Source organism: Meleagris gallopavo, chromosome 3 (assembly GCF_000146605.3).
Source record: "Meleagris gallopavo isolate NT-WF06-2002-E0010 breed Aviagen turkey brand Nicholas breeding stock chromosome 3, Turkey_5.1, whole genome shotgun sequence".
Taxonomy (NCBI): domain Eukaryota; kingdom Metazoa; phylum Chordata; class Aves; order Galliformes; family Phasianidae; genus Meleagris; species Meleagris gallopavo.
In genome coordinates, this window is record NC_015013.2 from 21,163,220 (window position 1) to 21,189,919 (window position 26,700).

The window sequence follows — 26,700 nt, forward strand, 5'->3', positions numbered from 1 at the left end:
AGTATGTCTTTACTGCATAGAGAAAGGAATGCAAAGATGTACTTTTGTGTGTTACTTTTAATTTTTTTCTAAAACAGGACATAATACTTTCTTGAATTACATTCACAATGTTTTTCATTAATTTCCTCAGTCCCTGAATTCCTACAGAGATAGATATTTAGTTATATAGATGTACATTAAATGTAGAACAAGCAACCTCTATTTAATCCCACGATATACTTACGAAGAAAGAATTATAAGGTGGTTGATTCTGATATCACTATTCACAATAATTGGTGTCTGAGACCAGAAATTTTCTTGCTTAACCTGATGGACTGCTTATAGATGAAACAAACAGGCAGGATTTTGGTAGTATCTGAAGACAGTTATTAATATAAGAATTCTTAAAGATTTGGCTATTTAGATATTGAGTCCACAGACATTGGTCTGAATATATTACATAGTCTTCTCTAATTTCAGTTTCTGTACATTGATGTTGTTCTATACTTCTGTTACTATGACCCAAAATATAGACCATCACTTTCGCATTGAATCACTTTCATACAGCACTGTGTTTCTGGCAGCGAGAGAGAGGCTGAGGGACAGAAATCCACAATATCCATCTTAGTTTTCCTGCTATGTATCTGCAGAGTCAAGGACACATTTGTTTAATCTCTTAACCCAAGGAAAATAAACTGCATCAGTTAAAGAAGAAGAGAAAGTGACTGCTGAAATGCTGAACAAATTACTTCCCTATTTGCATAATCACAAAAAGAAATGTGTCTTATGCCAGAGCATGTCTAGAGAAGCCACAACTGTTTCTTCTTGAAATATTTAATCATCCATTGCAATGTCATTTCTGGATTATAAATGTGCCTTGCTAACTAAGATGTTGCAAGAAATGTCCCTTCCATGAAAGAGAGAGGAGATAGTTACGAAGTGTAAACGTATGGACTGGTAATTAGTCAGTTGCAACAAAATGATTTTAAGAACAGGGAACAAAATAAATAATTTCAAATTTTTTTTCTTACCCCTCGTTGGAATATTTACGCGTAACAAATTAAGCTCTCTACTTTCAGTCGGGTGATTGAAAACTAATTTTCCAAGGAAGTTATAATAAATTGTCATATAAAATATAATGTATCTGCTACAAAATTTTGAAATTTTGAATTATAGCAGAACGAATAAATTTCAGGTAGGAAGATGTGTAATTGAAAGAAAGACTAGTAGGACTACTGGACAGAATTTTCTGATTAATTTGAATAATAACAAGAAGTGGTTATGTTTACTATGTTTTTTTTAGTGAAGTATTTGTGAACTTTAACAAGCACATCACTGAATATTAAGTATATAATGATGTTCCTATCTACAACATGTAACAATTTTTACTGTTAGTACCATATCAAGAATATACCAGCACATTTGAGAAATAATTCACATGCATATTTACTTATTTGACATTCACATAGTGCATTTGAACATCTTCTTTTCATAACAAAGATGCAAGCCTTAGCTTTTTGCATAATTTCATCTCAAATCACCACTCTTGAGCCTTACATTGTGACCATGAGCCAAGGGAGAGCAGGGAAAACAGCTGAGACACTGGATCGATATTCCTTAGCCTGTAGTGAGTGTACCTGTAGTAGCACTACAGTTAGGACTTGGAGAAGTAAATATCCCAGTTACCCCTAAGAATTATACTTTGTGTTAAATCATTTGAAGAACATGGCCTCCATTCTCTTAAGCTGAAAATGAAGAAGCAAGTGAGTTCCACGTATTTGCCTAATGCACTCTCATTGCTGTGGAGCATTTAGTCCACAAGTATAGACCGGTATGGAGTAGGTTTTCACCGTTTTAAGCATGCACAGCATCAGTGTCAAATCCTTAATGCCATTTGCTCAGGTCACAGAGATATGTTTATTTACTCCTTTACTGAGGGGGAAAAAAGCTGTCAGTTAAATGGTTATTATTTATTAGCAACAATGAATTCTTTTTTTACTCATATTTTGTTTAGATTAAGCAATGCCTGAAAATAATAGATCAGATTTTTCTCTTTTTTTTTTTTCTTTTTCCTTCGAAAAAAGCTCCTTCTAAAAACATTTCTCATTTCAGATGTAGTTCAAGTAATCTAATTTTTGCAGTAGCAGTGTATCTTATCCAAATTAGTCGGCTCTGCAATATAGAAGAAAACTGTCTTTGGTTAAAGCAAGTTATTTTCAACTTCAGATAATGGCCTGTGTTGCAGATGGTGCTTCATGATTAGGTAGTTAAAGTTCAGAATGTTTTTTTTTTAGGTTCAGCTGTCAGTCTAGGAAGAAAAATACTAAGTGATTTTTTGTTTGAGCTCCTTCTGACTTCCTGGTTCAACATAGGAGCTTTTCTGTCAAAAGCCCTGAAGACAAGAAAACAGTGGAGTGACTTTGGCTTATGAGAAGACAATGCTCTCCACAAATATATAACGAATAAAAAATGAACAACTCACTCTGCCAAATATTTTTAAATATTAGATCTTTCAGTTCAAGTAGAAGATGGCTTCAGCAGCTCTCACTACTCAGCCATTCAATCACTTCTAAAGAGCTGCTGCAGTGGATGAGGAAGGCTGTTGTCTTCGCATAATCCTGATGAGTCACACTGTGACACCCTCTGAACTTGATATGCAAAATTCTGTAGTCCTTTATCCTAAGAGTCCACGCAAATCCTTTGTCAATTTTGATATACATGAATTTGCAAACTGAGAGCCCTGCTCTGAATCTGGAATGCAATCATATGCTTACAGGCAAAACAAACCACTACACAGCAGCATTCCTTTTGTTTCGTGTGTAAGCCACGCAAAGCTCTGAATTGTGAATGTTTTTGATGTTAATGTATAAAGAGGATCACATTTGATTCTGGGTTATTTGAAAAGGTCAGTGAGTCATTAAAAATTATTCAATGAGCTGGAGTCATAATTGAGACTGTCAACACATTTGAGCCCTCATGAATGGGACTTAGGTTTTGTACTGAAGTTTTGTTAGAATGTGTTTGAGGATAAGAAAAAAGATCATTTTATTTTTATTGCTTTTAACAGAAATATTGAAAGTGGTGTTTCTTGAGTCAGAGAAAGAATTGTGAATCCCCTTAAGGCATCTTATGTGTCTCTGTTTCGAAATAAGATCCTGAACCAACAGATGGTACTGCTATCCTCAATAATGACACTAGGTTGGAAACTGTGATATGTTTAATGTATCACTGTAAAAGAGGAATAAACCTGGAAAAGAAGTCTCTTATGACTGGATGAGCTGCTTTTAATCCTTAGGAGTTAAAGTTTCTTATCTGTAAGTGTGTATAAAAGCAATATCATTAAATGACAGAAGACAAACCTGTTGGCTATCTTTATTTTGCGATACAGAGTTTCTCTGTAGTCTAATTGTACCATAAATCAACATTTAAATATCTGACATACAATTGTAATATGCATTACATTGTTGGTGTGCTTGTATTGAGAGACCAGCTCTTGTGTGAACCAGGATTTGAGGCCAGATTTGTAAAGTATATACAAATTAATATCTGCCTTCCGTTCTAGCACTGGCTATAGCACCTCAGGCTAAACCTCTTGTAGGATGAGATCTAAGACAACAGTCAGACTTGGAAGATGAAAGAGGTGCAGGCTGCTACTAGTTCTGAGTGGACTAGAATTGACCATATAAATACTTATGTTTCAGAGCTTAGTTGAACACACTAGCTTCAACAACTTGAGGACTCTTCACTAGGTCAACATGATGGATAAGAGCTCTTTCTGTTTTTGACTGAGAGGTGGCACCAAGAATCACTGTCTTACAGTTAAACCAAGTATACATCAATAGCAAGGAAAGAACATGCTTGACTTTGAACTTACTTTTGTAGATCTACAACAGCTCGCACGCTTATTAGCCAAGATAAAGTTTCAGGATAAGAACAGACGTTTAGTGAAATCGTACATACTTGGAAGCAGACATTTATGGAGCCATAAAAGGTCTTTTGGGAAAGATTACAAATGCCTGAAATAATTAGGCTTTAGATGGGAATACAGTTAAATCTAAAGGTATAACTGAAGTTCATATGGATATGTCTGATTTAACATTAACTGCATCAAGGAATTATAAAAGTAATTTATGTCACTGGGGGATCAATTTAAAATGTAAATTCTGTCCACTGTCCTGGATAAACCCTTAGAAAGCTACACTGTACTCTACTACTTGCTTGACTGAATTATTAACAGGACTCAAAAAACAAATTTTCATACCACATTTTCTTCAGTTTGGTCAAAGACTAACAGTAATGCACAATGTCATTACCTTGCCTACAGTGAAATATGCAATTATTCAGATCCTGGATAGAGTCTGAATAAATGAAAAATGAAAAAACAGGGAGCAGAATAATATAGATGACATGACATTACTGAAATGTCATTTTGAGTCAGAAGTCATGCTCAGAACAGAATTAGTTTTCGTTGTGATATTCAAAAAGAATATTTTTTCTTTATCATGAATTTTATGCTCTTAAATATATAGTGCTAATCAAATCAAATGTCATGCAAGGTCAAGAATTATTTAATCTGTGTAAATTATAAAGTGAATAATCAATATAGTCTGTATTTCTGAGTCCATATGCAGAGTAGAGACTAGAGCCTTATTTTTTTCCATGTAAAAGAGAGCATTTTAAAACCGGGATTATAAAAACAATTGACACCTTTTACTCATCTAGACTATGTAATACTCTATAGTATACATAGCCATCTTGTTGTTCCTGTGACCAGATGCAGTATTTCCTGGGAATACAACACTTTCAATCTGTATTAACTACCCTTGGTTTCCCTGTAACTGTGTCTTGTCCACTCTCCTTGAAAGTAAAGAAGTGGATATGCAAGGGAGGTAATATCACGAGTTGGATTTATGCTTCCTTACTCTTTCCTCTCACTTCTTTTTGCTATGAAACAAACAAACAAACAAGCAAAAAAAAAAAGGAGGGCCAATGGATAAAGGAGACAGTGATTACTTATCTGACATTCAGTTTCTCTGACGCAAGTTACTTTTTCAGTGTATCACATTCAGTCTACTAGAATGATTGTAATTAAAATGCTTCATGTTGCTTCAGTGGAAACTTGGCATCATGATGTCACTGGCATAGTACATGGCATATAGGAGATACATGATTCTCTGATTTAGAGGCAAACAGGCAGAATGATGATTTCTGCATGAATGCCTGGGAATACTTCCCTCCAGATTCGCAATAACTCAGAGCTGATAATTGTCAAGGTATGGAGCAGAGGACAGCTGTTGAACTACTGAAGACGTTGTAAAGGTTTGTTCTGAATTAGAAAACAGGTGAAGGAACTGTGAGAGCTGATGAAAATTTAGTTTCATTTATCTTGTGAAAGACAGCATGCAACTTTTCAAAATTTGTATATAAAATGCCAGAGAAAACATATTGCTGAAATGGGAAAGCTCTACCTTTTGTTATTAGTTTTTCAAATAAATCCCTGCATGAACATTTTATGGGACACCATTATAATGTTCAAGATTAGCGTTAACATTACTGATTACAATTTTCTGTATTTACAAATGCATCGAAAACATAAATATTTCTACCAATTAACTTTAGTTTCTGCAGACAAAAAAAACATAACACTTGATTTGCCAACTGGTGCATTGAGTTGGCTTTATTGTTGTATGGGAACTGCTGAATCACAGTCTGAATCTCTGATTGATCACCTGAGGCAAGCAATGAGTCAGCCACGGGATCACAGGAGAAGACAATTCACCTGTGCTGCTGGAAGGGGTGGAGCCTGGTTCCACCTCTCCTAGACTCATTTAAGAGCCAACAACCAGTAGGGAAGGACATTTTTCTGGAGATCCCTTCTTTGGAGTTTCACAGCAAGCTCAGAATGAGGGTAAGCACTCTATTTATTCTCTTAGTATAATAGCCTGCTTAGCAAGTTCTATTGTTTATTTCATAATTATAACATCTGTATATTCATTGATTATACAACTGTTCATTCAGTTTAGCAAGTTCAGTCTCTTATTGAAATGTTTTTTTTTAATTCGTTATCACTTAATCACTGCTATTAATTTAAGTATTAATTTTAATAACTGAGCAGACAAGTTGTAGTTTTTTATTACTTCTAATTTGTGACATCTTAGCAGACCAAGAACAGTGCTACTTCTTTATGAGGGTTCCCTATGACTGCAGAGAAGAAAAAAAATCCAGTGGAAAATTGCTTGCCTGTTTGCTGGAGAGTCTCATATGTTTTTTCATACTGACTAAAAACCCTAGCATCTCTTCCCATACCCTGGCCCCTTTCTTCCTCTCTTTCTCTCTTGTAGATACTAAGTTGCACAATTAAAAATCATGTGTATGAAGAATAAAATGCATGCTGCCTAGCATCATTATACTGGTCTACATTTATGTGCTGGTGTGGGCTGGGATAGAGTTTTTTTCTTCTATATTTAGATGTGCGAGAAAAACCGTGGTAATAACACATCAGTGCTTTAGCTGTTATTGAGCAGTGTCTACACAGAGTCAGTTCAGCTTCAACCTCAATGATTGTTTCTGTGAAAAGTTTGAAAAAACTAGATGCCTGAAATAACATTACAAGGAAATAAATAAGCAAGAAAAAAGAACATATTCAGTCCAGACCAGGCTCTGAGTAATCTAATCTAGCTGTAGATGTCTCTGTGCATTGCAAAGCAGCTGGACTAGATGTTCTTTAAGGATCTCTTCCAACTCAAACAATTTTCTGATTCTATGATATTAGAAACAGATAACCTAATGTTATGAAGAGATTATTCTTCCTATGAAAGGATAGTAACATTAAGACACATGGATTTCTGGATTTGGCAGTGTAACAGGTAGACACTGGCTGACACTGAATGCCCACTCTTACACATCCACTCTTCAACAGGACAGAGATAGAAAATAAGAGAGAAAAGATTGTGGATCCAGATAAAGACATTATTAACTTACCAGTTACCATCATTCCCTCTCAGACACTTCTTAGATTCTGAAAATGCCCTATTCCTGGACCCTACAAGACCTCATTATTTTATAAACTTAAGATTTTTTTTAAAACTGTCACCAAGGTGTCCACATCAGTCCTGCTTTGGGAAGTTTGTGAACACCCTTGCGCTGTTCTGTGTAACATTACTTACTGCAGAATCAATTATAATAACACTTAGGCCTATGGAAATACATGCACAGCATGTGCCAGTTAAATTAAAACATCAATAGGTGTTTTTGTGTTTTGCTTTTCTGATTACTCATTCCTTTCCTCTCCCGGTAGTAATGAGATTGTCCCCTCAAAGATAAATAATATTCTAAAAACTGTATTTTTGAGGTCCTGCTTCTCAGTTTTATGGATATGTAATGCTAGAGAAAAGATGTGTTAGAGCACTTGCTGGTTCACAGTAAAGAATTTGACTAAAATCCACCCCTTTTGAAGAGAAGCATAGCTTGTTATTGTATTTCTACCCTCTTTATGCTGTGAATAGCATTGTACCCTACTCAATAATAAGGCTATCAGCCCTCAGGATGACCATTTATAACTGTTTGTAGCTGAAGCTGTGTTTTCTGCACTGCTGGAATTATGTCTCTTTACCAACTTAAGTATGACTGAAAAGTGTGAAAAACTGTATAGTTGTCTAAGAGAACTTTAAGCCCTCAAAATTCTAAAATTGTCAGTTCTCAGCAGCTGGATTAAGACTTTTTATTTCCCTGAGGTAAAAGTGACAGTTTCTACATGGCATATGGCTTTTCTATTGTAAATGTACCTGGAATTATACAGTGAAAATAACATAAGGAAATTATTTTCACTCCCAGTAAAATAATGAAAATGCAAAAATCAATATTGACAAATTCAAAGGAAAAATGTATCCTAGCATCAATATTGAGTCTACTTTTACTAAAAATCTTATCACTTTTCCAGTATCAATTATAGACTTCTGAAATGCAACATTTCATAAGAATTCTCCAGAACTGTGCATTTTGTGAATGCTTTTATTGAATATAATTAGAAGTAGTTATAATAAAATCTATACCCAGGTCATCAGCTACTGAACTTTTCTGTAATACCAGTTAAAACAATGAAATTGTAAGAGATTAAATAAATTACAAGATGAGTGATGGTTCTTTTCCTGCTGAATTCTGACTTCAACAGAAGTAGGATTTGGTCTGAGATATTGATGTCACACTAAAAATGCCTTCGTAATTGGCAGTTCACATACATATATATCATATATCATTTTGGCGGTTCAGTATCTAAAACATAGAGATATATTAGGTCAGTTGAAACACTAAACTAATGTAACTTCCTGGTTTGTTTCTCAGAAATAGCCCCTGTTCTGTTGTTTTTTGCAAAAGATTATGAAAATATATTCAAGGGGAGCATTGTAGTTTTTGTACCAGAGTGATGAAAATGAGAATCAGAGACTGGAGCAAGTCTCCCAAGGAGTGAGAGATTACTTTTTCTACACATTCTTTTTTTTTTTTTTCCCTCTGGAAGTAAAATCAATGCTATTTTAAACAGAAACACAATATGAGCTGTTGCAATTAGACTGTGTTTTGGGAGGTTTGAAGAGACTGAACCATTTCTTGATTTCTGAGTCCTGGGTATTTGCCAATGTACTGACCATGTGTGTGACTGGCTGGAGCACTTCTCTGCTGAGTGTCCCTTTTAGGGCAGTATAGCACTTAGTTACTCTTAGATTTACATAATACTGAAACCCTTCTGTGTGACTAGGCTATCAGAACCCTAGACTAAAATTTCTCTGTAGCCCAACAAACTATTTTTAAATGTTCTCGTACTAATCATACTTGAATTACTAGGAATAGCTATGCAATCAGATGATGTTAAAACTGACAAAGGAATGCAGCATGACTGACACTGTGTAGCACAGCAGTTTTTTGCACTGCATGGCAGTACCACAGCCTTTATTCTTCCAGTTCTTACAGTACCCAGAAGGTACTGTAGAACATCTTTTTATGGGTAATTTGAATTATGTAGCATTAAGCAAGAATGACTGAAATATCATCATAGGTAGTGATTTTAGCTTTTTTTTCCCCACTGGAGGCTGGATTATGTTGAAGGGTGAGGGGAGGAAGAAAACATATTAATTGGACTAATTCCTAAATTCTAACATGTGTTATCCGAATCTCCTCCAGGAGTCTCTCTTTCCACTGACAACATTAAAAAAAAAAAGTCTGGTCATGACATTAATATTTCAGTTAAATTCTGTGGGTGACTGCATAGTCAATGCTTCCTTTCCAACCAAATAGATCACCTTAGCCTCTGTCTTCCCTCTAAAAACAAAGTGTTCATCATTTTCTTCCTCTCTTGTTCCTCTCTGTGATAAGTACATGAAAAAGAGCATTCCATTCAGAAAGCAAACTCTATCCATGAAAGTTTTAACCCACGATACTGGCTTTGCGTGGTGAAAATTAAGTGAAATTGATTGCATTTTTATACCACAAAAAATCACTATTGTATTTTAAAGATGATAGATTCCAAATTAATTAGCTGGTATATATTTGACTTGCAATAGCTCAGCAGTGAACAATTTGTTTTTTCTTTTCAAGGTTCAAAAACAGATGGATTTTCAGAGGTGCTGCATGCTTCTATCTCCTACAGAAACTGTAAGTCATTTTCATAACATCATGCTGGCATAGAAACATATGTTATAAAGATCACAGAGTGGATTTTCTGTTCAGAAATAATTTCTGTTGCCAAAGAACAAAGAGTTTGGAAGAGGGAACTGATGCTTTGTGGCTTGCTATATAGTATCTATTCCTAACACATTAACCATTCATAAAGAAAGAGGAGAATTTTAGAGGGATTCTTCTCCTGGCTTTCCTGGACATCATAATTTCTATACATGTATTTATATTTTCTAGGTTAAATCATAGAAATTGAGTGAAATATACACCTAATGTGAGGCATAACTAATAGAAAATGTTCAGCTTAACTATACGCCTTGTTGCCAGCATCTCTCTTCAAGGTCAGGTTCCTGCTGTTTCATCTCTCAACACATCCTCTCCACTCTATGTAGAAGGTACTTGGGCAAATGACTGGGAGGTCTCTTGAGATTAGTGATGAGGGCAGCCACTCTCAAAGGCACAGTTTCTCCAATATTTTGATGCTATGATCTGTATCTTTGTTGCACTTTCTTACCTGTAAGACAGTGAGATAGCCTTGTGTAGATGAATACATATGAAGCTGTAAACCATGCAGTTATTATAGAAACAGAATGTTGTCCAAGTGGCGTTGAAGAAAACAATACCAACCAGGGGAGGTTTTAGAGTAACACAAAGAGCAAAGATTACAATAGAGAGATGCTACTTCTTTGTCTCCCCAGAAGTTTTCCAGCTTCCACTCTTCCTAGAACAAATTACAAGATCCAAGTAGATTTGTTTCATAAAGGAGAATACCATAATGATACCTAAATATTGACTATTTCAGTCTTTTGCCCATTCTTTTTCTCTCCTTGCGTGGATTCCAGGCTTTTCAAATATGTTCTGTTTGATATTCTTGTTTCACTTCCTTTCTTTTATTATCCCAGCTTTTATTTTGGCATCAATTCTGTTTTAACTTCACTGGAAATAAGCACAGTGGGAAGCAAATTCTCTGAGACAATCACTGTCTGTTCCACTTGCGTAAAAAAGCCTAGCAGTTATTATTTTTTATGTAACTTAGTAAGTTTGATACACTGGAAGTAAAAGTGAAAGATTGTGTGAACTTTATTAAGGTTGCTGTGGTAGTCTTCTTTTCCCCACTGTTATTGCACAGGATGGCAAAAGTGAAACGTTACACTTACACAGCTCCTCCATCCCCCCTCCCCTTTTGGCACCCACCAAAAATGGAGCTGGATTTCAAAAAATGTTATTAATTTCTATTAGCCTCACCTCTGTGCTTGGGAAAATTGTGGAGCAGATCCTCCTAGAAGCTATGTTAAGGTACATACAAGACAAAGATGGTTTGAGACAGCCTGCATGGCTTCACCAAGGGCAGATCTTGCCTGACCAATCTGGTGGCCATACCAGCCTCGGTCGGCGGGTGAGGGGTGATGGATGTCATCTACCTGGACTTCTGCAAAGTCTTTGACTTGGTCCCTCATCACATCCTTCTCTCTAAATTGGGGAGGATTTGAAGGCTGGACTGTTCGATGGACTAGAAATTTGTTGACTGGACACAGCCAAAAGGTTGTGATTAAAGGTACTGTGTCAGAGTAGAGGCTGGTCACAAGCAGTGTCCCTCAGGGGTCACTTGGAGAAGAGAAGGGTCTGGGGACACCTCACTGTGGCCTTCCAATACTTGGAGGGAGCATATAAACAGAAAAGGGAATGGCTGTTTATGAAGGTGGATAGTGATAGGACAAGGGGGATTGGTTTTAAACTGAGACGGGAGGTTTAGGTTAGATGTTAGGAGGAAGTTTTTCACTCAGAGGGTGGTGAAGCACTGGAACAGGTTGCCCAAGGAGGTTGTGGATGCCCCATCCCTGTAGATATTCAAGGCCAGGCTGGATGTGGCTCTGGACAGCCTGGTGTGGTGGTTGGCGACCCTGCACATGGCAGGGGGTTTGAAACTAGATGATCATTGTGGTCCCTTTCAACCCAGGCCATTCTATGACTCTAATTTTTTTTTTTTTTTGTGCCACTAGGACTACACTGAAATATGAAATATCACATCCCACATCTTTTTAAAAATGCAATAGACTCGCATTCATGGAGTCATCAATGGTTTTTGTAAATAAGACTCCTTTCTCTGCTCCAGATACTTTCATGGAAGAGTAAAAACACAACATGTTTAGGAAATGATGCTTAGCTGAGGAAATGTAGATGAGCAGTATAAAAAGCTGCTTAAGCTACGCACTATCAATCATCAAGCTTATATCAAAATAGTAAAATAGAATCTGAATATTGGAAATATTAATTTGAAGTGTAATTAACAACACTGATGTATGCTTTGCTGTGAGATCAAAAAACATGCTGTTCTTCAAAGCTTATTCAATATTCTTTTCATCCGAGATGCACCAAGATTAGTGTTAATAAATGTAATTGAAAAGAGTTAAACACCTGGAATGCCAATTTTTGAAGCCCTCATGCAAATCCTTTCCAAGGATTGGAAGATGTATAACACATGGCCTGATTCTCTGCTCCTCAGGTGCTAGAAAAAGTGTGAGAATGTCATGGGCTTATAAGTGATGTAATACACTAAACAGTTGCTTTAGTACACTACATTTGTCATTATCTTAATCTGTTTTGTTTTCTTAATATTGAACATAATGTACATCCCCATTTAAATGTACTAAATAGCATCATATATTGTTAAGAATAAAATGGAAGTGTGTATTATTGCTGGAAGTAAACCAATTCAGTAATAACCCCCTGTTGCTTTAACACTCCACATGATCACACATTGTTTCTATTTCCAACTTATTTTTCATGGTCCTCCTACGAAATACTTTATAAAGACACACACATGATGTTTTTGAGGGGGTTGCTGTCACAATAAAAGATATGTTAGAATGAAAGTTCCTGTATTTTAATTAAGGAAGATTAAGGAAACTTATTCCAGTATAAGAATTCGGCTATAAGAGTTCACAATGTATTATATGGCCAATAATTTTAATAAACAGAAAATTGTAGCCCCTTTTGATACCAGCTGTCATCTTCCAGTCAATATAATTTTAGCAGTAAGTAGTAAGCCTCAGGATCAAGAACTGATGTGTATTTTGTACCCTTAATTTTGAAAGAGTAAATAATTAAAAAAATGTTTTAGTGTAACTTTTAGACTCTTCCAGAACATGAGACTTGGTAGAACCATGTACAGTGATGAACAGTGCTTAAACACCTTGATCTCCAAGAAGACTGGAAAGCAGATCCACCAAGATTAATAAACACTTCTTTTTAGTGCTGTTCTATAATGTTTGCTCAGACTTGAGGGACATTGCAGATGCAACAAATGTCTCTCCTCCTACTTTATGTATATTGCTCATGAGAAAAGGAGGTTATGCTTCTGTTTCTAGAAATTGTTGTTTCTAGAAATTGTATGTGAAATATTTCCTTTATTTAGATAGAACACTGTTAAGGATCTGAGCAGATAAAATATCACGATTTTGCTATCTGTCTGTATCATGATTGAGGATGATGGAGTAGAGGTGGTAATCATTAAATTTTCGTAAAAAATCTCAATGATGTATATGGTTCTACCAAGTCTCATGTTCTGGAAGAGTCTAAAAGTTACCCTAAGACATTTTTTTTTAAGTATTGTGTAATTTAGGTGGTCAACTTCAAAATTTTGGCTTCATTTTTCAGAAAACTGTTTTTTCATTGTTCTAATTTCAAATACATTTGTTTGCACTTCAGTACTGAGCAACCTTATGAAACGGTCTTTGAGTATTACATATGGGATACCTTTTTCCTATTTTAAAAGTTAGTCACAATGTTTCAATCATCTAGTCTGCTCATCTTTCTAACAGCTTATTTTGACCTAGATAATACTAAATTATCTGGTGTCATCTTCATATCCTGACAACTACTAAATATTCTGACATGAGGAAACTTCTACTAAATCCCATTTTTCTGGAATTCACACTACGAGTTGATTTGGAATAGAAACATTCCTTAGTTTTCTTAATTTCTTGTGGCTCTATCAGTATTTTACATAGGTTTCTAATTCTTACTAATAGTTTATGCTAAGACTATGATTTCTAAAATTTCTTTTGGCACTGACTTCTGTGGAATTATGCATTAAATTAGAAGGTAATTCCTCTTTCAAGACTAGATCTAGAATTAATTTCAGCAGCACTTTAAGGTCAGTGTTACATGTACACGTGCTTATTTCTTAATTTATAAAATTAAGAATATATATATTTGAGATATATTCCGAGGTAAAACAGGACTGTAATGCATTAATATATTTACTTTCAAGGTCCATTGATGTTTCTACAATCTGCATAATTAGAGGGAATACTGTCTGACTTAGACATCCCCACAATTATTTTGGAAACATCTAGCATACATGCTTTAACTAACAATCCAATATCTACATTAGAGCAGTCTCAAAGTTGCTTGTTTTGTTTTTGCAAAATCATTCACATTGCAAATTTTTTCATCAGTACATAATCTTTAGTTTTCGTGTGGGGCAATTACTACAATATTAATTCACGTTATATTTCATGTCTGAATCCTTGCGAACACCACAATCATCAAGAGTTATTGTGTGAATTTGTCAGCTTTTATGTTGAGATCTTTTCACTCTTGCTCCAGAATGTGTGCAAATCCCTATGTATTTTGTTCACCTAAGACAATATATTTTTTGCAAAGTTTTTGACATTCTATAAATCAAATTTCAATGATGATAGTTGTTTTGTCTTTTGGTAGTGTAGCTATTTCCAAAATCTTTATATTTACCTTATTGATTCCCTGAAGTATACACTGAATTTCATTTTAGTTGACTCAAATAACAGCGAACAAAAAATAACTTGGGATATGGATTAAGGCTTTTGTTTAATCTTCATGGAACAGCACTGCTAAATTAATTTTATTGATGCACAGGATACACTTTACAAATTTAGATCATGCTTATAGATGGCTTTCCTTTCTTGGTCTGGCATGGCTGCTGTCAGGAGGGTGTTCAGAGAATGCTGAGATTTCAAGAGAAAATTCTAATTGTCATAAAACCCTCTGCCAGTATGAAAAAAACTCCATACACTGTGTAGTTACCCTAAGAGTCTGGTGTGAATGGAATTTCTTGTTTGGATAACTAGGGATGTCTCTTTGTCAATGTGTGCTAGTATTAGTTGGGATAGTGCAGGGACTACTTGTGGGTGGGATTTTTGAAAGGACTCCACCTTATCATAATTTTCCCTGTACTATGACAGTTCTGCTGATATCACTGGCAGCACTGGGTTACAAATAAATCAGGGAGCATATTTTCCATTCCTTCTTTCTTTCCCACTTCCCTCCCTCCCTTCTTCTCTTCTTTTATTTCATTTTATTATATCAATGTATTTTTTTTTCCACTTTTGTAGTGAAACATTGTTCCTCAGCATCTGCCATCTAGCAACATCAGAGCAGTTAAACAAAATGAAACAAAACAAACAAACAAAAAAAACCAGAAGATCCTGTTACAGTTACAAAATAGCTAATATCAAAGGGTAATACAGGTTTAGATTTATGATATGCTTGAGCGAGGTTTTCAGCCTACAACCAGAAATTACTGTTCTTGTCAGTATACACGGCAAAGATAAGCTTGTGCTCCTTTAATTTAGAACAGCCAACTACTCTCAAACAGCAGTGCAGAATTTGAGTGCACAGATAAAACTGAAGATAAATACAAGCAGAGGATCCCAAATTGAGCAATGCTTTCATAAGTTATAAAAACAATTTTAAAATCAATTTGTCATTTGATCAAATTGCACTTCAGGCTTTGGAAGATAGAATTGAAATGCTGAGTCCACTCGAGTTAAAATCCTGCTAACAACAATTCTGCAGCTTGAATCCTATAGTATTTCTATTGAACGTTCAGGATGGTTCTGAAATACAAGCTCTGCACCACAGTACTTTGTAAATTATTTGTGATGATTGCCTTTCTGAACTTCTCTGAAGGGATTTTTTGGATACTTTTATGAGATGATTGATCATGGTTTCAGTTGTTAAGATGTGGGTGTGCAACTTGTCATGAAAATGGACAAGTACATATATTGCCATAGCAGCTCCCCTAGGGAAAAAAAAAAAAAAAACAAAACAGTATGACTTTAAACATAGTTGTGAGTGGTGTTTGGGTTTTTGATGGTTTCAGATTTCCACATCCTATCCTTGCTTCAGGGGTGTATCTGAGTTATATCAAAACTCCTTCCCTGAATTCCTTGCAAGTTCTATAAGAGTAGTTGCTGCCATTTGTTTCTAATTGCTACCCACGTTAAACTGCATCATGGGTGTATGTCATTTTGGCTTTCCTAATCTTCACTGAGTGAGGAGGAATTGTTTTGGGCTGCACGATTACTCCAAAAGTCATGCTTCCTATTTATTTCCATGGAAACTACCACAGATACAAAGAGCACTCTTAGCTACAAAACATTATTTTCAGCACTCCCACTACTATTAGTTATGCATTTTTTCCAGCAATTAAAAAGAGCCACTGTTGAAACTCATCACCCACCATTTCGCTGTGTTCATATACACTTTTGGTCTCTATAAATGTTCAACAGGTGTTGATGAATGTCAGTGGATGTCACTTCTTCTATGTGGAGGTATTCACTTCCATACCTATGCACCTCCACATTAGGCATCATTCTGTCAGACTGCCTCTCTGCTGCCATCTGTCACGAGTCAACAACATGCAAGGGAATATTGGTGGGAAAGTTCATCCTCTGCAGCCACACCACCACCATCTATCTCTGACACTGTGGGCCAATATAATGAAAGAGGAGATATTACTTTCAGAGCAGCCCTTGTAAAATATGCAGTGTTGTTAACATATAAGTAACAAAACATTTTATTTTTTAACATTTTTCTTAAAACAAACAAACATAAAACTAGTGGAATATTTGACCCTGTTTTTATGAAACAAATTCCTCAAGCTGGTCTGATATCAGTGGTTGCAATTCTCAGGAAAGTCTCAAAGCGCTCTTCTATTTTTTGATGAAATTTTATTCTTTGCTTTATCCTTGAAACAGTTGTTCAGATATGTGCGTACTGCCAAAAAGTAATGACAGGAATAAGGTGAGATTGTGAAGGGAAAGATACTTTTCTCTGCTAAGATAGGAATTGTAAAAGTTTGAAGAGACATGAGCAGTATTATTAGTTGAATATTTGGTTGCAAGTCTATACGTTTCATTTGAAAATTTGAAGGTAATGTATTTCTATCAGCTGAAAGTTATGTCACAAGCATAAGTTGATGATTTTTTCAGTAATCTTGAAACCTATTCTCAAATTCCTTCATCAAACCAAAAAGCATAGCCATGTATTCTTTGTTCAGAGCTGTGTTCAGCCAGTGTATCAAAATGCATATAGTTATTTGCTGTCACTTGAGTCAGTGCTGTATAGCACTGCTCTCCCCATGCCCTGATTTTAGTTGACACAGTGTTAATAGCACACTGATGGTTTAGTTGTTGCTGAGTGATGGGTGTGTGCCAGGAGCCCCTCTGGGGGGGAACAGGTGCTGGCTTTATAGAGTGAGGAGTGGGGCAGGCTGCACTGTGAGCTGTGCTGGGCAACATGTGGCCCACGGGTCCTGAGTTGGCCATTCCTGAACTGTATGTTTCCTTTTGCAGTTTCCCTATACACAGGGTAAAGGGCACCTTGGACCCAGCTGCACTTCTAGCAATCTGCACAACTGTCAGGCAGGGCTGAGGCTCTCTTCAGAAGGAAAGACACAGTAAGAACTATGACAGAAATACAGAATCAGAAGAGTGCAGGACAGTACTTCTTTCCATCTGGAGGCAGGACTCTTAAGAGTCACCTCCCAGCAGTTTAGTGTCCCTGTTTTGTGGAGTTCAGAGGCCAGAGCCCTTCCAAAATCTTATATTTGAATCTAGGATACCAGTTCAGATCTAGCTGTAACATCCCACACGTGAAAGGAGGGAAGTGTGACCAGAATCACACATCCTCCCCCACCTCGTTAGATTGAAGTGAAAGTAACATTCTAAGTTCAAACATAACCAACAGTTTTAATGAACATTTCCATACTAGAATTAACTAATCAAGTATTGGCAGTCTCACAATTATAACTGTCTAAGCTGGGTGGCTAAACTATGTGACTTTATAAGGAATTGAAACAAGACATACTTTACCTAACAACTCTGTGAAAGAGAAAGAAGAGGGACATGGAGCTGTGGAGGAGAAAGAAATCACCAATCTGGGTTCCAGCACTGAACCAGCTAGTGTGACTGAGTGAGGTTCTCAGTCTGTGAGAGTTCTCATCCAGAAGTTCCAAAGTCTCTGTCTCAAAGCCTCAAAGTGCTTCTCTTGGGTATCCTTTTATGCCGCCTAGACTTATGAGGTTAATCATAACCAAGTTGGCCATAAAAAAAAGTTTGCATTCAAAACTTTGCAGTAAACAAGAGATTTTAGGATAGAGCAAGGCCATGCTGCTGTCCTGTCTACACAGTGCTTCCTCCTCTGACCAGGCCTTCAGTCTTTAACCTGTTGTCATGGCAATGATCTCATCTTTCAAGTGTGAGAAAATTTGAGACATAATACAGATGAAATTTTTTTTTTTGCTACACCAGCCTCTTACTTAGAAGCTTTTATTCCATATTTTTCGTCCTATAGAGCTATACCTTAAATGGGAACCATAGGAGAATTTCAGTGAATCGTTGTATAATCCCTAGAGAAATATTCTCCTCTGCTTCTGTTTCCATATGGAAGGGTAGTTTTGTGTGCAGTGTAGAATGGGGGCTTTTCAGTGCAACTTGAATACTTGTGCAGGTGCGTGATTTTTCTTAACCTCAGAGATAATACATATTTATTTTCAATAAAACTACATTGAATTGCATCTTTGATTATATGGTCCCTACTGCATGTATGTATAAATATTTCAAAACTACGAAGCAGGAAGCTGGTGAGCAAAGATTTTGCTGAAAGTTATTGCAAAGTAGTATTTATCATTCTATTCAATTAATAACGTGTTTCCCTAACACTGTTGGGGAAAAAAAAAAAGAATATTTTTTTGCATCTATATGCTCTCTACTAACAAAATTCTCTTCTGGAATTATATTTTATTTTTTATGTATTTAGCATGGTGGAAAATGAGATTATTTGTATACACATTAAATGAATACATTATCAATTATAATACAATTACATTGTTTACAGCAAGTATCATTGCTAGAATCACGATAATATAGTAATCCTGCTTTTAAATCAAGGTATTCTAGAGCTAAAGTAATCTAAATACTTAAGTCTGCTATTTTTCATGTTTACTTTATGGTATGAGATTAACTTCTTATGCCATGCAAAATAACACGAGATTTTTCAGTATAAGATATTAAGTTGGAAGATAATAATTCATTACATTATTGTCCAATGGTTGTGTCATTTCTATTGTATAAGAATATATTAAATCAATAGGCATATTTCCTGCTAGTAAGCATATACAGTATCCCTACTCATCTGCCTTGTTCATTGCATACAGAAACTGAGGAATGCTTTTCTTTAAAAAAAAAAAAAATGTCTCAATGTACTTTCAATTATACATTAATCTTCTAGCAAATATCTTCAACTTCATAAGGCTATTTCTTAGATTATAAAGATAAGATGACAAGGAGTGTTCTACAATGAATGTTCTTTTTTTTACAGAGGGTACTTGCAGTTAAAATTTTCCTTTGGGAACATGCTGCTCACACATATGATGTCTGATTACATCTATTTTTTATTTACTATGTAGATGTGATCTGAGATATAATAAAGATGTAAAATATTAAATCTTCACTCCATAGAATTTCACTAACATATGATATAGGGAAAAAAACACTTTCCTGAATTCTAAATGGCAAAAAAGTTTTTGATTAGCCTGATGACCTAGAACTGAACTTGGAATAAAACTGAAAATGCTGGAGGAAGGATATGTTCAAACTAAGTGCATATGGTTTTCCATCAAAAATATATTGCTATTGTCCTGATGAACCCATTCTCATTCCAGCTAATGGACCCATGGAAGATGAAGGTGGGGTATGGACATCATTACGGAATGTGTGAATTGCATTCATTGTTCTCACTAGCAGAAGAGGAAAATGATTCTGCAGCTCTACTCAGTGACTAACGTTTGTATTTTCAGAATTCTATTTGTATTTTGAATTTCTTCTGTTGCCAAATTTACTTGAATCTGGCCTCTAAATTAAACAAAGAGTAGGAAGCAGGGAGGGGGCTGACAGATAAGATGAATGGTTAAAACATGCAAATGCATAAGCTTCATTTCCTCAGAAAAATAGAGTAAAAGAATGTCTGCATATACTTGTTTAAGGGCATACTTAGCAGTAGTTTCAGAACCAGCACTAGTTCCCATTAAGAGAGCAGATGCAGAACAAATCACATGATAAAGGCCATTAAATTTCTTTTCATGAGATGTTATTTTGAACTATTGCCACCCAGGGGACACAAGAAAGAAACAGGTAGGGAAAAATGAGAAAGTCCAGTTCTGGAATAAAAGACATGAGAAGAGCTCAAAGCTTGTGCAATAGGGCTCGTGTCAGAACTTTCACTGAATGTACTAATGCCAGGGGGTTTACTAATAACAAGGGACTCAAAGGACTAAAGCTTGAAGTTTCAAAGGGAGAAAACACTGGCAGCTCCTGCTAACTTCAGATGAAACTGCATCTGAGAGAAATTAGAATCCATGTAAATGTATGTTTTGTTCTCTTTATCGGTTAGAACAACAAGTTCTCATTGGCAAAAGAAACTCCATGCAAATGGATCCCAAGATCTTTTCCAGGTTTTCCAAACATGTTGCATATCTAACATAAGTACCTGATACTTTCCAAGTTGTGTGCAAATATTAAATAACAGCTTTCATCTGAAAACAATGTCATGTCTTGTTTTGTCATACTATTAATAGGATGAAATTCTTTAGACAGGTAGACTTAATTTCAGCATGGCCATTTATTTCTGAGTACTTAAATTTAACTTAATGAACATATGAGTAGCAAAAGAAGAGAGAGCTACCCTTCTGTTCAGAAAGATTGGACAGTTAAGACAATGAGGGATATGGATTAGTGACATGGTGATGACTGGACTAGATGATCTTGGTGGTCTCTTCCAACATTAATGATTGTATGATTCTCAGACAAAGAACCTTGTTTAAAAGTGTAGCTTCAACTAGGCCAAAAGCCATACATGATGCATCTTGCCCAGGGACACAGAAAAACTCTGAGTAGTAGAGCTGTGATTAGTAATCTCCCAATGCAGATTCACCAAATGATGGTGAAGACTGCTGAATGCCTTTCTCCCAGTGACACAAAATTACTGTTGATAAACTGGGATACTTTTGGAGAAAGCAGTTGAGATTTTCATACCAAATGATGTGGAAGGAAGACAGAAAGAAACTATGTAAATTAGCCTTCATCCAAGACATTAACTTTCACCTCTATACTGTCAGAGTAACAATGCCACTCTTTAGATAAGACAATAATACTGTCTCATCCTCAATAGACTTAAACACCTGGCATGGATATCACTTCATTAGCAGCTCAGCAGGAAGGCTGCTATCTGCTGAATTTCTACTTGAGTATTCTCTAGAGGGATTTCATCTGAGCACCGAGTCAGCCTGATGCTAAGTATCTTTTGAGATCTGAACTCGCAGCTTGAGGTGACACAGGTACAACTAAACAGTAGTCATGGTTAGGATGTTATTTCTATTTTAAGGGCTTCATTTCTGATGCTTATAACTTTCCAAACCAAACTTTTTCATACTTTTCATATTGAGCTGAAATACTTAAAAATTTTGATTAAATAACTATTTGGTTGCTACTAAGGTATCTGAACATAAGGTTAAAGGGGAATGAGGAAGAATTTTATATTACACAGGTTATGCATTACAAATAACTTTTGTTTCTAGAAATTATCAGTTTAATTAATATTAATGCTGACACAATTCAAGCTATCACAAAGCTTCTATCTCTATCAGATAATAATTACCCCAAATACACTTTGGCTTATCAGAAGAGGCACATTTTTTTTTGTTATCTTTTATTCTTTTTGCGTTAAAAGAACTCAGTGGAAAAAAAAAAAACAGAGAATATCTATTTTTGCTAGTGAAGGTGAAAATTGCTTTGCAAACAAACAAAAAATACCCTGGGAAGAGATTTTAGTCCTTCATTAAGATAAATAGTAAAACTGTTTCTATATTATTTTTTACATTTTCTTGTATTCTGCCAGCAGGAGAGCCTGAACACAAAACATTCTATAGTCTCAAACAATCCAAAAATTCCAAGAGTTTCTCTAAATTCTTTTGAAATCAAAGCAAATGTGTAAAAATCTTGTTTTTGTTTCAGGATTACTGAAGCTCAAGGTATTCACCCAAAAATGAGCAGAGAAGACCAAACAGAGGTCTAGAAAAAAAAAAAAAGAAAAATTTATTTTTTAGGCTGCTTGAAGAGAAGATAACTCTTATATGCTACCTCTCCATCTGAACCACCAGATATATAATTCATTACATACTCCACAGTCCTTCCTGCCTGTTTTCCTGCATCTCCTCAGTCTGCCATACGGCTCTTATGCTCCTTTCAGAGGTTATTTTCTATCCATCTCCCTGCACTGCAAATTGACAATTGTTTTGCCTGGAGGCATGGTGATGGTCTCATTAAAACACCCAGGAAGTCGTGGCTCCTTTGTTAATAGCAGCTGCACTTCCACAAGATATTTGAAAAGGCAGTTATCCAGTTAGCAATGATTCTATCAATATTAATAGAGTATGAAAATCATATTGAAAAAGGAAAAATTCATAGACTTAGCCTTTAATCATGTTTCCATGTAGCAGGCAACTAAAACTCGTTAGGCATGTAATATAAAATCATTATAATTGACAGCACTGCAGCTGCATTCCTGGATCTTAATATACAAAGCTATTTAAAAACTACTGCAGCTTAGACCCTTGTTCACTGCAAAACAAATGCACTCTTATCAGGTTTCTATCTATTTCTTACACTGACATCACAAGGCTACAGACTGTAAAATGTGATCGCTTATAAGATACAAATTAAGACGACCTCTTGAAAGACAATAGTTATATACAGAAAAATATATAGAGAGGAATCACAGCACCTTCCTTCTTTGATAGGTACTTTGAAAGGAATGGATGGCATTCAAAAAGTGCTCTGGGAGGGAGACGCTGACAATTTTGTTGTGGATAGATAGGACAGAGAAGCTCTTTGATTAACATGCTCCAGAGTAGCAGGCAGGAGGGAAGATGAGAAATATGAGGACAGTCAAAGATATAACTTCTACTTTTAGGTTGGACTTCTGTGAGGGAGAAGAGTACGCAAGCAAAGTGGAGATGCATAATAATATGAGTTCATTTCTTGAGTCATGTGTACATTCCATTTCTCTATGACTCCTTGATGACCAGTGGAAGGAAAAAACAAGTTCCAGAAAGTACTAAAGAATTGTTACAGATTCCAGCTTCTGGGAGAAAACAGTGTGGGAGGCATTAACCAAGGAAACAAATGGCTGCTAAAACTCCTGGGCATAGGGATAATCATCATGGGAGAAACACTTCTTAACTGTGCTCCCCATAAAGTACAATTGAAATATGGGATACCCTCACTTCATGCATGTAGGAAAATTGTCATCCAAAACACGTTAGGGTTTATGTATGACAGCTTTCTCCAATAATTAAAAACCAGAAAAAAATTCCATGTAACCACTAGTTGCAAAATCAGAAAATGTTTTCTTAGCCTAATCATTTATGATTTTTATAGGATTACTATGATTTAACTTCTTATACTGTTGGAGAGGGAAAAGGAGAAATATAGAGATTAAGATGAAGATAATGAAAATTTTAACAATTTTAATTAATTATAATAATTAATTAAATATCATATATAATTAATTAAAATAATTAATTTAATTTTTTCTGGACTATGCAACTTGTTAGCCCTTCTGATGTTAGAAACAGTCTTGAGATGCTCTCTCAACCACTGTCAATGTATAGGCTGAGAAATAATTTCTACAAATTTCTACACTTGTCTTTTTATCCAGTTGCAGTTTTGTGCAATATCAGGTGGTCAGATAAAGTGAAACAGATGCTACCTCCCCATATTCACTTGTAACTTAGCATGGGAATCATAATCCCTTCTTGGCTTTTGATTTTCTTTCTGTATAAAACTTTGTTGGAATATAAGTTAGTCCTGGACTGAAAACTATTAAATAATTCAAAACCAAACTCCACATATTGTGCACAATTGTCCCTGTAGATACTGTATATACAGGAATACATTTGCAGACCCTAATAAGCAACAAATTCCATATTTTGTTACTGAGACTGAGTGCTTAGTCAGCCTTGAGCAATCAAAATCCAAATAGATTTATTCTTCTGCTATTATGGTTTGATTTTCTTTTTCTTTTGTTGCTGACTGCTTCACTGACAAGTCAACATAAAAATCAGGTATTTTCACTCTCCTCACACTTTACAGTAAGTTATTTTGCCAGTGAACACATAGCCTGGTAGATTATGATAAAACAAGGGAAAATGGTTTCAAATTGAAGGAGGATAGATTTAGATTAGATGTCCAGATGAAGTTTTTCACTGAGGGAGTGATGACAGGCAGGCACAGGCTGCTTAGAAAAACTGTGGATGCCCCATACCTGGAGGTGCTCAAGGCCAGGTTGGAAGGGGCCCTGGGCAACTTGATCTAATCTTGATTCAGTGGTTGGCAACTGCCCACTGCATGAGGGTTGGAACTAGTTGACCTTTCCAACTCAAGCCATTATATAATTCTATAATATGTTATTTTAAGAACATGATTATAAGCTCCACAGTGATTTGAATGGGTCACTGTAGTTAAAACTTTCCTTTTAAACATGCATTCTTTTTTTATTTATATATATACATTATGTATAATTTTATATGATAGGACACCCTACTTGTGGCCTGAAGACAGGACACTTTATTGTAGAAGAATTTGACTAAGTGGTTATCACTGTTGTGATCACTGATGTTTCTTGTTTCACGATCCTCCAGATGAGACTGCAAGATGGACAGACTATTCTGGTAGACCACAATCCTTTCTTCTTGAAATTTTGTGATTTCCACCCAGCATGTAAAAGGAAATATTCCTATCATGTGAGTGAATTCTGCTGCCTACTACTGAATGGTGGGACTATGTATTTCATTGGAGATCCTTGCTTTGGCTTTTTCTTGGAGTAAGTAGTGGTTATGGTAGCACAAGAATTAAGTAGAAAATGAAGCTTACTTATAATTCCATTTTCTTACATGTAGATAATGCTGTTCTGGGGGGAAAGAATTGAAGAAATAAGCCCAGGATGGACATATTAGAAACTGGAAGATATTTGTATTGAATGATTACACAGAGTAAGCTTCTGTGGACTGAAATATGATTTTGAAATATTGTCATCTTCTAGATGCCTTGTTTCTGAAATATTGGGAAAAGAACTGAGATTTATATGGCTTAAAGCAACATTTAGGAAACAGTTAAGTTTCCCTCTCAATATTCTAGTGTTTGGGAATGGAATTATTCTATTCTGGAACTATATATATAATGGAACTATACTATTCTGATGAAAATATTTTTAGCTTTGAATCGTGATACACAACATATGATAGATTTACTGAGCTCTTTGAAGGTGACAGAACACAGTTGCACTTCAGAAAGGTGTTAAAATATAATGGTATTGAAAGGAGGGGAAAGGACAGAAAGCGTGGAAGACTTTTTTGAATATTGTCAAACTTCTTTAGAAACAATTTGTGCTTCATCATAATGTCTGTTTCTTCCTTGACACTTTCTGATGTATCATTTCTTGCTGTTAATTGCCAGTGAAAAGCATAGAGAAAGTGTGAAGCTTTGGAAAATGTGGAGCAACACTCTTTGCGTATTAATTGCTGTTTACAGATACTGTCATATATAATGCACATAGGCTTTTTTTGTGAGTGTTCACTAAAGGAATATCTCAATAAGGTATTAACAATTAGTTTTTCTGCTTGTATATTTGATAAAAATTAAAATGGTCTTTCTCAATTTTCTTACAGCGATATTTAGAATGAGTGTTAGACCAAAACTCTTACAAAACCAGAACTCTTGGATGTCTGTAGCTAACAATAGTCATGGAGGTGAAGTTTATACTTGCATCTAAAAGGTATTTACATATGCAGTTGAAATAGATGATGAAATCTCTGCATAATTTTCCTTGCTTTGTATAAAAGTAGTTTGAAAATACAGCTACCCCAAAGTTTTCAATGTTACTGAGAAATGACAGATAAACAGGATAATTTCATTTTCTCCCTTACTCTTCCAATGTTATTAATGAATGGTGACATAAAATGGAATTAAACTCTAAAGGAGAGTTTAAGGAATAAGTGTAAAAATAACTGGCTTATGTTAATTAAAAGTGAAATAATCCTCATATTATATTATATATTATATTATATAAAATTAAATAAATAATAAATATTAAATATAATAAATAAATAATAAATATTATTTTCTTTTTAAGGTCAGAAATTTCGATGTTAAGCTACCATTCTGGCTTCTCTTTTAAAATTATATGTATATTTTTGTTTATTTATTTATTTTCATGTTCTGTAGGATTCCTGAACCACTGGTGTGCGTGCTAGTATTTCTTGATTTTGCTGGTGGCAATTTTGTATTATTACGAGACTGATTATAGCCCTAGTGATCCAAAATTCCTTGCAATGTTGTGGCTGCTTACGTTGTGGGTTGTACATAACAGTTTGCTTCCCAGTAGTTTTAAAGAAATCTATTTACTAATCTTCCATATTCTTTTGTAAACTCTGTGATAGCCTGTGTTTTACAGAACAGATGGCATTTCTGCTGTCAAATTCTGGAAATTAATTTTCTAGAAATGCTGAACAACACTTTCTTTTACTATGTAGAATTATGATTATTTTGACCACTGAAAAACTGCCAAACTGGTTTGTAGCTATATTTTTTATCTTTTCAGTGGGGAAAAGGTCTTCTTCTCGGAAAATGTTATAGTGCCAATTCTTGGCAATGAAATGTAAGACCCATTGGATTT

The 26,700-nt window shown here is 35.3% G+C and overlaps 1 long non-coding RNA gene across 1 annotated transcript; it reads left to right on the forward strand.

The window, feature by feature from the left end:
* The first annotated feature begins 5,753 nt into the window (after positions 1–5,753).
* On the forward strand, positions 5,754–26,057 carry LOC116216438. Its single transcript, XR_004159173.1, has 4 exons — positions 5,754–5,887; positions 9,568–9,624; positions 19,634–19,754; positions 24,668–26,057. It is a non-coding gene; the product is annotated as an uncharacterized LOC116216438 (long non-coding RNA).
* Positions 26,058–26,700: the final 643 nt, after the last annotated feature.